Source organism: Polyergus mexicanus, unplaced genomic scaffold (genome assembly GCF_030449975.1).
Source record: "Polyergus mexicanus isolate NDT 795.1 unplaced genomic scaffold, iyPolMexi1.0 SCAF_25, whole genome shotgun sequence".
Classification (NCBI taxonomy): Eukaryota; Metazoa; Arthropoda; class Insecta; order Hymenoptera; family Formicidae; genus Polyergus; species Polyergus mexicanus.
The window spans coordinates 148924-161500 of NW_027223345.1; the positions used below are offsets into that span (position 1 = coordinate 148924).

The following is a 12577-nucleotide window of genomic DNA, read 5'->3' on the forward strand; positions in this document are numbered from 1 at the left end:
TGAAAATATGAAATATATTCATATCTGTATTTTTCATATCTGCATTAATATTAATATCTTCATATACTTTTACATGTTGTATAAAGTTTTTTGTTGTTAAATGTTCTCTCTAAAGAGTAAAGTGAATTATATATTCTTGACATTGAGCTTATGCTTTTCGATGAAATTCCTGTTCCGATTCTTGAGTTACACTTTATTATGATGTATTATCGGTTTCATTGTACTAATAAAAGCTCTCCAAAGGTATACGATTATTCACTTTTGCAGAGAACTCACAGCAATTTAATCTTGTAAGACCATTCTCCGCAATTTATTCGCGAAAATATTTTCCTCCGAGTCATTTCTTCAACGGTAAGGTCGCGGCGGCTGCGAGGTCGTTCTGGATAATTTTCGGGAGGGTCGCGACCGCCACAGAAAACGCTTGAAGTGGCCTCCACTTTTGCGTAGGTTTATGCTTTCCGGTTCCTCCCGCCGCTATTATCCGGCCTCCTCTGTTCTCCAGTCGCGTTGTGCCTGAAACAATAAAACACATTCATGAATGAAACCCTTCTCTGGCCATCTCCGTACCCTTCTCCCGTACTGTGCAGCACATCCCGACACTAGACAACCTCGCACCCCTCCGCACTCTCAGAAGCATGGACTACCACCCTCTTTTAACGCGCTTTATCATACTCCTTCCATTCATTCGCGGTCTCTAGTAATAAAGTCAAAGGTGGGACGCGGGTGATGGAAGTCGAAGGTCGGGGTCGGAAGATCTTCCTACGTGACTTCACACATGCACTCACGCACGCACGCACGCAATGTGAAGAAAAGTTGCGCGATACCTTGTATTCATAAGGGGGTGAGCCCCGATAGTTATATTTAGAAAGGATACTCTTGAGCTCACACAAATGACGTGTCTATCCTCTTCATCATTTTCTCCGTAATTTTTTATTTTGTTCTATAGCTTTATTTTTCGCTCCAGAATTAAAATTCGAAGAAAAATTATGTGAGATGTTTATTTTTTTGAAGAGTAATAATATAGTAATATGATCTCTCTCTCTCTCTTTCTTATCTTTTTAATCTCTTTTGTCTATCTTTTTTTTAAAACATACATACTATTTTAAATTGTCCAACATTTTGCTTCTTCAAAGGTTAGCTCGGTTTATTTATGACTGTTTTACCGAGAGCTAGAAATTATTCGTATTGCTTTTCAATGTGTATAAGATTCAAAACGTGCGCATCTCAAAGGAACAATGGTCGATTCGCTGGCAAGGAGCGCGAGATATATGCGTTGGGAACGAGAAACAGAGCGCATCTTCGTGCATTATAAAAGAGCTCTTGTTTCATCAAAGAAACGAAATAAATAGATTTAAATGTTAAAAGATATTAGAGATGCAAGAAAGAAATAGAGAAAGACAAAGACGGCAAGAAACTCTGCGAGTTGTCTAATATGATAGATATGTACACATACATATATGTACATATATATTGTACATATATATACACATACATATATGCATATTTTATATATATATATATATATATATATATATACTTATAGTGAGAGGAGAGCCAGAAGGAACAGAGAGAGAAGACTTCTCATTCGTAGCACAGACCTAGAGATCGCAGTGGGCATCCATTGGCCAGAACTATGGGGTGGGTTGGCAGCGCTATGGGCTACTATCGGCTCCTTGGGGATGTTTCCACCCCTATTTCTACCAACTACCCCCTTACGGTATACACCGAATACACTGGTATAGTTATACAGACTTGTACGTGCCGGGCTGTTGGGTATTGATCGTCGTTGGCTCCAGAATACCACGTTCTACCTACTTCTCCTTCACCTGCAGTAACGTGTCCTTACACATCCTTACTCGTCCTTCCGCGGCCTGAGTCGCATCCCGCACCGTCCCATTCCACGAGTCGATTTTCTGTACGGATGCCAATTGCCCGGAGCGAGGCCGGATGGTGCTCGATATCGATTATATACGTCGATTGGACAAGGAATTTGTTTCCGATTTGTATCTTCAAAGTGCCATGTCACTCAAAATAATAGATTTCTTTCAGAATTTTTTTCTTTACATTTAAAAAATGCTCCAATTTTTTTAATTATATTCAAATATTTTATTTGAGAAAGCTCGGAATCGATTTTTCTTTAGCGAATATTTGATATTATTTTTAGAATAATAGTGTACGCAATTTTTTAATATTTATTATTAAATATTCTAAAAAAATTAAATCCAAAATTGTAATATTATCAGTATAGAAAAGAAACATGTGGAACGATGAAATAAATTATGCGCAAAAAAATTTCAGTGTGGCAATTAGAAATTGATATTAGCAATAACAAATTGAATAATCATATTGATATTAGCAATAATATAGATACACGGCAGAGAGTGATTTCTAGAATCTCATAGTCATAGATATCTATGAAGTCAAACGGAAACGAAAATCGGGAGAAACGAGAGAGAAAGGGAGAAAGAGTAGCGCGACAAAGAAGGGCGCGAAGATCTGTCGTATAATCGAAGATTCTTATCTTTATTGGTGGAATACCGCGTATCTTCGGGAGCGAAAGGGCCGATGGAAATGAGGACATTCCATTCTCTGACAGGATCGGGTCTCTCCGATTAAAGACCCGTTTAATCCTTCCAATCTGACTCCGTGTCCTGCAGCTACCACTATTTCTCCGCGTTTCTCTCTCTTCCCTTACATGCGTAAACGAAATGCTTACACTCACAAATAAATGCAAATATGTGCTTGACGTGGGTTAGCTGAGAAACTATTCGCAACGGTTCTTTGGTGTAAAATCAAGCATTACCAAAGTCTCCATAATTAAATCAGACACTTCAAATGTAATTGTAGCGAATCAATTTGAAATCGATTCGAATAAAATTTTCAGACAATGCAGTTGGCATTGTCATAAATAATTTACGATAATAAGTAAGAAAATACAGACAAAAAGATTAAGAATCTTACTTTTATTATTACAATATAGTAGCAGGTGCTTTATTAATTAATTTTTATTAATCATTTAAACAGAAATTTTATGCCGCGTTACATCGACTACCGAGAAATAAAAAAAGATTTGCAATAATTATTACTTGAAAAATAGACTAGTTTGGATAGTATGTACTTGCGTGTATTAATATATATTTTCACAAGAACATGTAATCTCCATATAAGAGATTTGTGTTATTTCATAATCAAGTGAATTAAGCATAATGCTTTTTTTACTGTTGGGAAACGCTGTGGCATACCGTATTTAAGTTGACCGATTATTAAATAATTTGTTTCAGATTTTATTGTTTCCATTGACTTGAGATATTTTCATTTATAAATAGAATCTAGAAATTAAGATTTGAATTTGATCTTATAATATATATGAAAGTTTAACAAATCGCAGCATTGTAACATTATTTAAACGAACAATTGTATGCGATTATATATATATATATATATATATATATATATAGAGAGAGAGAGAGAGAGAGAGAGATTCGCCTTTAAAAATAAATTTTACATAAATTCTATATATTGTATATACATAATTTATATAATGCGAGAGAATTATATACATGATATCTCGCAAATACATGCACATACAACAGAGACCCTAATTAGGATATTTCTTCTGATTTGCGGCGATAAGAAATTTTGCGAGTTCTCTTGGCGTCTTTCCTTTTGCTGGAGAGGGTAAGTCAGAATGGTGGATGAAGAGGGTGGGGCGAATGGTATGGGGAGCCACATTTTCCAGAGAGGGTAAGACGAGGGACTACGAGGGTTACGTAGCGGTAGTGATGGTGGTGGTGGCAGTCTAACGTTTCCGGGGGGAATACGAGGGGGATTCGAAAGGAAAGGCGGGGTAACAAGATGGCCGCAGCTACCGGCAAAGTAGGGGAAGTAAGACATTTATTCGTAAACAAGAGGCTGCTCCCCTATGTGGTATGCTCGCTGGTACCGAGAAAGTAACATTCGTGAGTTCCTTTCAATCAGCGTTCTTTGCGTTTTGCGATTGCGATGGCGATGTTTCAACGCGACAGCTTTAAACAACTTTGTAGTAATAGGATTTTCTTCTCGAGAACTCGCATGATGTTTATTCGCGCATAATTAGTCGGATATTACAGGTCCTACTTAATACAGTACATAGAGAATCGTGGTATTAATTGTTTATAAGCTCTCATCTTGAAGCGTCCGATAAGAGATACTGTTGGCACATCTCATTGTCAGAGATGTGAGTAAACTTGTGGTTAGCTTTCACATGCACGCGTGAACGAATTAGCTCTAATCTATTAATTAATCTCATTATATTAATATTTCTGTGGATCTAAAATTTTCGTCTTTCGCATCGTACATTTGCTCATTCACGATATATATATCTGTGTATTAATACACAACACGCGTATTTAAAAATTTAGAAAGTTTATTCAGAAATTACAATATTTCTTTATCGAGCGATGTGCCAATAGTTCTTTGCGAAAAATACAATCAAAATATAATCAAAAGAATATAAAGTTTTTTGAGCAAAATATTGCATAATATTAAATTGCATCTTTCAGTAGATTCTTATTGCATCTTAAAAATTGCAACTTGTCATGCGTACACCGATTATCGCCAGCACATTATCTACGTTAGCTTACACCAAATTTTGGTTAATAACCACTGGCACGGTAATCCTTTATTATGGAGTGGCAGAATCGCATTAGCATAAAAACGTAATTATATCGGCGCGTCAGAGCGCGCAATTCGTAATATTCCGTAATACGGCGGCGTAGCCGAACGCCTCCCAATAATTTCGTCTCAATCGTCCGTGCAAAAGTTTCCACCAGTTCGGACACCACTTCCACGTTTAAATATTGTACAGAACAGATATGGGGATATTTTCAATAGGCAAATATATATATTATACTTTTCTTTTATAGTTTCGCGTTACGCGCGAAGAAATAAGTATTTTGTAACTCTAGTCTAATTACGATTTTATTAAATATTTCTTTATTATATATTTTTATAAAATTATTTATCGGGACTGTGTTCCCTACATAATTTTCTGTTATTTTCTATTATTTGTCATCTTTAACATTTCTTACGATTTCAAAAAAGAAGCAGGTTGATCTCCTGCATCCATACGAGAATGTACAATACTTGTCTATGTACAATATATCCCTCTCGGACAAGCAGCGTGACGCTGCGGTGAGAAAGCACGTGACCTTCTTTTTCTCGACAGCCTGCGATCGCGAGGAGACGAGCGGAAAGCGAGCGGTATGATCGATCCGCCGGTAAACGCGCCAGCCGGTACTCGGGCGGAAAATAGCGTTCGGTGGATGTTGACTACGGCGGCTCTACCCTTCGACAACTCGAACGAGAATGTGTCCGGTTGGATGTACGTAGCTTTACAGGAAGTCACTCTGTACCTTCGTTGAATGACCAGTAACACACGTGGCCGCTACGACGCGTGTCTGTGCATGTGTGTGTGTGTTTTCTCCGTGTTCGCGATGTATGCGTGTAATGTTCCGCGCATTGGTGCAACAGAGCGCGCGTTTTTGTGCGCGTGTATGCACACGCGCGTGTTGGTGTACGGATACGTACGTAGTGACGGGGGGTAGACGGGGGAGGGTGGTGGTAGCTGCCCGGACAGAGAAATGAGAATAGTGTCGGTCTACGAGCTGAGTGGAGTTGGTGAGCAAATTGCTCAAAGTAATTAATCGCTTTTGCCGGGTTGGCTTGCCACGCTGCCGGCTGAAGCTCATCCGAGGGGTGGCACCAGGTACCCCAGGAAAAGCTATCGAGGGACTCGCTTAAAATGGCCGACTTAGCGTCTAGCTTGGACGAAATGCCCGGGTGACAATAACTGAAGCCCGTGTGTGTACACATCGGGATCGGTCGGCTCCTAAAGTAAGGAAGCAGCGATCTCATGGTAGCTCAAACTATCGCAGAAAGTAATAGCTCGTGTCTTATAAAATAATGTATCATCACGTAAGAAAATTCTAGAGGCCTTTACGATCACGATCAAGTATACTTTGTTTAATTCTTGAAATTATTGATTTTTTATCGCATATTTCGCGACGATAATGTAATAAATGTAATAATGATATCATCGATTTAACATTCTTTTTTTTTTTTTTTAATTTTACGAGCATCAATGTGTGAGATCAATAGATATTTATTTATGATATTATTTTTATAATTATTATAACTTTTATTATTGATACGCTCATATATTTATAATGTTACATTTACAATGTTAGCTGGCCATTTTAATGTTTAGAAAATATACGTGGTGTAAAGTATGGTAATATCACGGATGAGTGTATGTTAGAAATTTTGTACATCGGTTTAGGATCGGACATGTAAAGTTTGAAGTACTCGTTATCCTCTTTCGTACGTTCGCTGCGCAACTTTTCGAAACATCGTTGGTCGGTTTGAACCTACATATCGTTTTATTCCATTCGCGTAGTATAAACTCATTCTGGATAAGTTTTGTTATGTTGCACGTATCACGCAGTACTCTCTCTCTCTCTCTCTCTCTCTCTCTCTCTCTCTCTCTCTCTCTCTCTCTCTCTCTCTTGCATCTTTAAAGTGCATTTATTTCTGGAAAAAAGTATGACAATGAATTTTGATGATTTAATTAACTAATTTTAGTTGGAAATGTAATATTAAAAAAAGAGGTGATAATTTTGAGACATGCGAAGATAAGAACAATTTAAGAATTAAAAATGAAAAGACCTCTTTATATAAGATAATAAAAGACGTGTAAAAGAAAAGGAATAATAGGGAAAAAAAAAATGTAAGTAGAGGATGAAAAGATAGACGACATATATGAGAAATGTAAATGGAAGGATTGAAGACATCTTTCTCTGACATAACGAAGTAAGCGAACGAGTCGGTCGAGTTTTAAGCGCGCTTGAGGGGATTGAAGAAGTGGACGAAGAATCGAGACGGACGACTTTCTACTTTGGGAAAACGACTGGGGCTTGACTACCACCACCGTCTAGCAGTGCCTAGAAAAGGGGGTGGGTGCTTTCATCCGCGGAACTGGGCGCGACTAACCTCTATCGATCGTAAGAAGACTTCCACACCTACGGACCTCACACTTCCTCGCACCGCGCGTCCTATACTGGGTAGATCGCGTATAAATAAATAAACCGGCCGAGGCACCTGAGCGGCTGCCCATCCACGTGATTGCACGCAGCGTTCCATTACTCATGCTACTTCATAGTTTCCCGGTTGATTTCGCACCTCGCGAGTTCTCGCCGTCTGATAGGTTACTCAACTTTTACGCTTATATAATGAAAACTGAATGTATTTTTAATTTATAAAATGTAATGAGAGAGAGAGCTCTATATAAAAAATGAAAAACACACACGACTATTAAAAACTGCTGCACGCATAGATCCTTAAGTTAAAAAAGATTACGATAAGATAAAATAGAAGTAAAATATAAAATTTATATATATATATATATATATATAAATTATGATGAGTGATTCTCTATTATAATTATATTATTTAATTTATTTTGAAACGAAATCGTGTAGAAATCTTATCTTTTACTTCTACACACTTTGCCTTGATTTAATCTTTCAACTAAATTATTTATTATGGTAACAAGTGGTCGATTATTCTTTTATAAGCGCAACGTGTCTCGTTTTTGCAAAGTGGCCGGACTATTAATTACGATGCTGCATGTCGGCGGCGCGGTGCACGTAGGTGCATAAAACAGGTTGAAACGTTCTTAAATCACTTTGTGCGAGCACGTCGCGTCGCGGCGAGACGACTCGTGCTCTCGGCGCGCTTGCTGGCGTTTCCTGCCACATTTAAATCCCTTTATCTTGGACCACCCGTTGCATCCGCCAGATTCAAAGGTCGGTTTTGCAGGACCGCGGCTTCGTAAGAAGCGCAGCTTCGCCGACGTGCTGTTTCGCGACGTAAGAACATCGCTGATGGTGGTGGTGGAGGCGGTGACGGCGGCGGCGATAGTGGCGCAAAGGGGTTACCCGAAGCGGAGGGAGGAAGGGTGAGAAGAGAGGCGGGAGGGGGTGATGGCGAGGGTTGAGACGGGAAACTAAGTTGTATTGATCCCAGGCTGCAGGGGTGGAAAACCAGGCAGGGTTAGTACGTGTTCTTAATCGCCAAGTGACCGCCCTCTCTCTCTCTCTCTCTTCCTCTTCTCCTCTCACTCCTCCGCCTCCTTCGCCTCTTCCCGCTTTTCCACCTTCCACCCGCTCTTGCTCCCAACCATCCTCTCTCCCTTTGCCCGTCGCCACATCCGACCGGTTAAAGGGGCCTCTCTTCTTGCTCTCGAGAATCGTGCATCCTCTTATCCTCTTTCCCCTACAGAATTGCCGACGCCATTCGGCCAAGGGATTGTTCCAGGATTAGGTAAGGAATCACGGTATTGTTCTCACCGTTCCATCGAAGTTATTTGCGCGGAACGAATCGCGTCTTAAATTACTTGTAGACAGAAATTTATATTTGACGAAATAATGTTCAAGTTCTTTCATTTGTTGTAATCTGGCGGATTCCAATGCACTCTATATATGTTTGCTTTTGAATGACCATAGAATAGAAAAAAAATATCATTTTGTTCAATTACATAGATTTCATCATCTTGTCTGAAAACTAAAGAAACTTACATATTTAATAACGATGAAGATTGAAAAGTGAAGAACTAAATAATGTAATATTTCTATTCCCGCGATGTTAATATTTTTATTCGTACCACGTCTGTGCACGTATTTTTATATGATATATAAGTTAATATTAGTTACTTTATTATTATCTCGCGTTCTATAATGGCCATTGTTTTTTTTATATAATTTTTTATGCGCCTTTTTTTTTCAAGCCTGTCTCCAGTCTTACCCTCGGCCACAGACAGTTTTTTTTTTTTTTTTAACACGTCCTACGCTTTCTTTTATAAGCGCGTCTAACGATAGACGCATGGCCTTGAAACGATTGCAGCTGCAACGGCGGCGGTCTCGAATTAATTAACATTTCCCAGGCAAGTTTAATAGCGAGTTTAACCGAACTTTTAGACAATCGTTTTAGATTGGTCCGTTGTTTTCCGCGTTATTGCTGTGACGTATACGACGGTTTCGTACGAAGTTCGAATTAAACTATCGCGCGTTGTTCCTCGACGGAGCGCGGAGCGCTAAATACAAGCTTACATCTGCAAGCCAGAAATTCCAGTTTATCTTCTGAATTCCTGACCGAACACTTTTCGTACGATATACTCCGAACCTTCCGTTCTCACCGCACGTTTAACAACGTAAACATGACTATTTAATTCCTATTCTTTTATCTGTAAGCCTTCACTTTACATTGAATATGTACTTTGTGTATCCATAGCAAAATTTAGAAGCAACCTCTTTTAGCGCTAGACGTATGATGTTTGTCAGAAATTTTTTGCAGATTAGTATTTCATGCGTGAATAATAATGCGAATATGAAAATTTATAGCTGTGTCAGTTCAAAACATTCATCGGATCTGGTAGGTTCAACATATTTCAAATAGAGTAAAAACTTCTTATATGGTAATATTAACACCCTATAACTTTACGAGGAGTAACAAGTTTTACTATCTGATATTGATATATATATATATATATATATATATATATATATATATATATATATATATATATATTCTAAGTACAATTTTGTAAAAATTTCGTAAAGTTTTTGATACTCATTCCGCTTCACGCATTCTGGATCTGCGATTTTATTCGAAAAAAGACGATAGATGATAGGTGCTTCGAGAGGCTGACAAGCCGTGTCAGTTGGCAAATTATTTCGCTTAAAATTCAAAACGGTGAAAGACACGCGGATATATGTCGGCATTAATTGGATTCTACCGAAACTCGCGCGTTACCGTCGCGCTGACTGGATAGCAAGGATGATGCGAAGGGATGAAAATACGATTAACGAGTACATTCGGCCGTTATGCAACAATTTAGTGCACTCTACCATCTCACGCAGTAAATGAATTTTATATTTATGATGCGATAACGATTAATCGTGAATATTTTTTATGATGCTGATTTTCTTATCTCCTAAAATAGAAATATTTTATATCGTAGTCCATTTTTGAAATTGATCTTCTTATCTCTCATCTTAAATTTTATATAGATGTTTAACTATTTTATATTTAAATTTAAATCAATAGATCATATGCAGAAGGTATAATAGTATCGATGATTGTGTGAAATGAAATTTTTTCGGATCCACTTCGAACCGGTTTCTGGAGAAGAATCTGTCCCACGACCTTTAACTTCTCTAAAATATATTCCCCTCTCAAAGAGAGAAGTTATTCTACTTTAAAATCCGGATCTTACGGTCCAGAGGCTGTATTGCTTAGAATATACTCTGGGATACGTGGGATTTCTATATAAGAAAGCATCTTAGTTAGACATTTTTATATAATTAGATCAAGTCATATTTCAAGCATACGTTAAGTTATTATTATATTTTTCTTACATTATTTTAATATTTAAATTAAATATAGATACGAACAAGTAATTTAAAAAAACCGAGATGTAATGAAATTAATAACAAAATATTTTTTTTATTTTATAATATACATTAAATTTATAATAACTATTATAACATTTAATATAACATATATTAAATCATATAACAGCAATAACTTTTGTATTAAATGAATATTAAATTAATCAACTTGCTTTCTTGCGTAACGTACTGTATGAGAAAATGTAATAGTACGTACATTCTTTATCGGACGTAACATAGATTGTACATCATTAATTTACCGTTAATGCACGAACGGACTTTCAGCATTTTCACAGCGCAAATTAAGTTAGTAATCGCGCGTAGTGATCGCGGCCGCTACATTCTAAGTGATCGATATCAATCGCTAGGGGGTCATCGAGTAAAACTCGCTGCCATCCGGGCTGAACTGTGCTCGACGCTGCGTTACAGCCACGTTGATCGCATAATTTCTCGCGGTGCAACGGTAATATTTCCGGCTTGTCTCATTGCGTGGCCGCGGCGCGTAGTTCGGCCGCAAACAAACCCCGAAACAACAATTGATTCCGGCGAACACGTCGCGTCCGCGCACCGTGTGCAAAACACCGAACAACGGGTTTTCTTGCTTGCCAATAGACAGGGGGGCAGTGTCGCGCCAGTCCGGAAATTTACGAGATTGTATCCGCGCGAGTAGCTTTTTGCTCGGCAACGACACGACTTTGCTTCGCCGTTAATTACACGCTGATAAGTTTCCTACGGCGGCCAAGAGGAAGAAAGAGGGAGGGAGGGAGAGAGAAAGAAAAAGAGAGAAGGGGAGAATCCAGCGACAAAAGTTTAAACGATCTATAGACCGAACTTGTTGCCCACATTGTGCCTTCGATACGCGAAAAATGTTTAGTCTCACGGATCAAGACGTATCGTTGGAAATAATTTGTTCAGGTGCATTTGTCTCAGAAAAATTGTACTTTAATCGTAACGTAATTAATAAATAATCATAGCGATATCTCTGTAAGAATTAGATTATTTGATTTAGTACTCTGCGTTGATACCACTGCTTTGATTCATATTTCGTCTCCCAAGACATTGATATCATATCGCTTGCTCATATTCTTAAGCTACCAAGTTTAACAGTTTTTACTGTTCGCCCGCAATGCGCTTGTCGGATTCTCGGAAAATCTCATTTTGCCGCCGAATGTCGAGCGAATCTTAATCGGCCGCCGGAAATATGTTGCGAGATGTATAATACTCGGTAGGAAATGACGTCATCACTCAGTGTAACGTTAGAGAGGTGCGTAGCGAGAGGATGAGACGATAGTCCTGGAGCTGTACGAGACGGTAGAGAGTTAGATAGATAGATAGATAGATAGATAGAGAGAGAGAGAGAGAGAGAGAGGGGGGGGGGGGGGAGGGAGGGAGGGAGAGAGAGAGAGAGAGGAGAGCGAAAGGGGATTTTCGCGAAATCCTGGCAGGTAGCATCGGCTGAGTTATGCTCGTATTTCCCGTCAACACATCCGATGATGTCTACGGTAATGTAACCGAAATGTATGAACGTTTCGTGTTGCCACATTTGCACGGATAAACCTCCACCGTTATGATCAGCCGACGAGTATGTATATGTGTAAAAGCAAGCAAAGAGGATTGGAAACCTGATGATAAAAGAATGCCTTTTGCCTAGATGCACATATAAGTATGGAATTAAGGGACTAAAAATATAAAATAATGTAAGTTTCAAGTAGTTTTATGATTAAATAAGAATTTAATGAATAGAGAGGAAGAGAGAGAGAGAGAGAGAGAGAGAGAGAGAGAGAGAGAGAAAATAAAAAATATATTAAAATCTTAAAAATATAAACTTTATAAATAGTGATTATTCAAACAGCATCAAAATGTGCTATAAAAATATTATTATTATTAGTATCATTCTTCGGAAAAAAAAAAAATCTATTCATACATAATATATAATTTGTATATATAAAATAATTAAATTTTTGTTAAATGTTTTGAGGAAAAATTTTATAACATTCTTTAGTTTTGTCTTCTTTTGTATTATATCGATAAGTTATCTAGTTATCTTGCGCCTCAATATTCTTTTTTTCGATGCGTATCTCACGGCCGAT

At 38.1% G+C, this 12577-nt stretch overlaps 1 long non-coding RNA gene across 1 annotated transcript in view; it reads right to left on the minus strand.

The window, feature by feature from the left end:
- Positions 1-218: 218 nt before the first annotated feature.
- Positions 219-12577, minus strand: part of LOC138943205 (uncharacterized) — a 178944-nt gene continuing 166585 nt past the window's right edge. The window contains exon 5 of the long non-coding RNA XR_011448426.1: positions 219-513. This is a non-coding gene — a long non-coding RNA (uncharacterized lncRNA). The remainder of the gene's footprint in view (positions 514-12577) is intronic.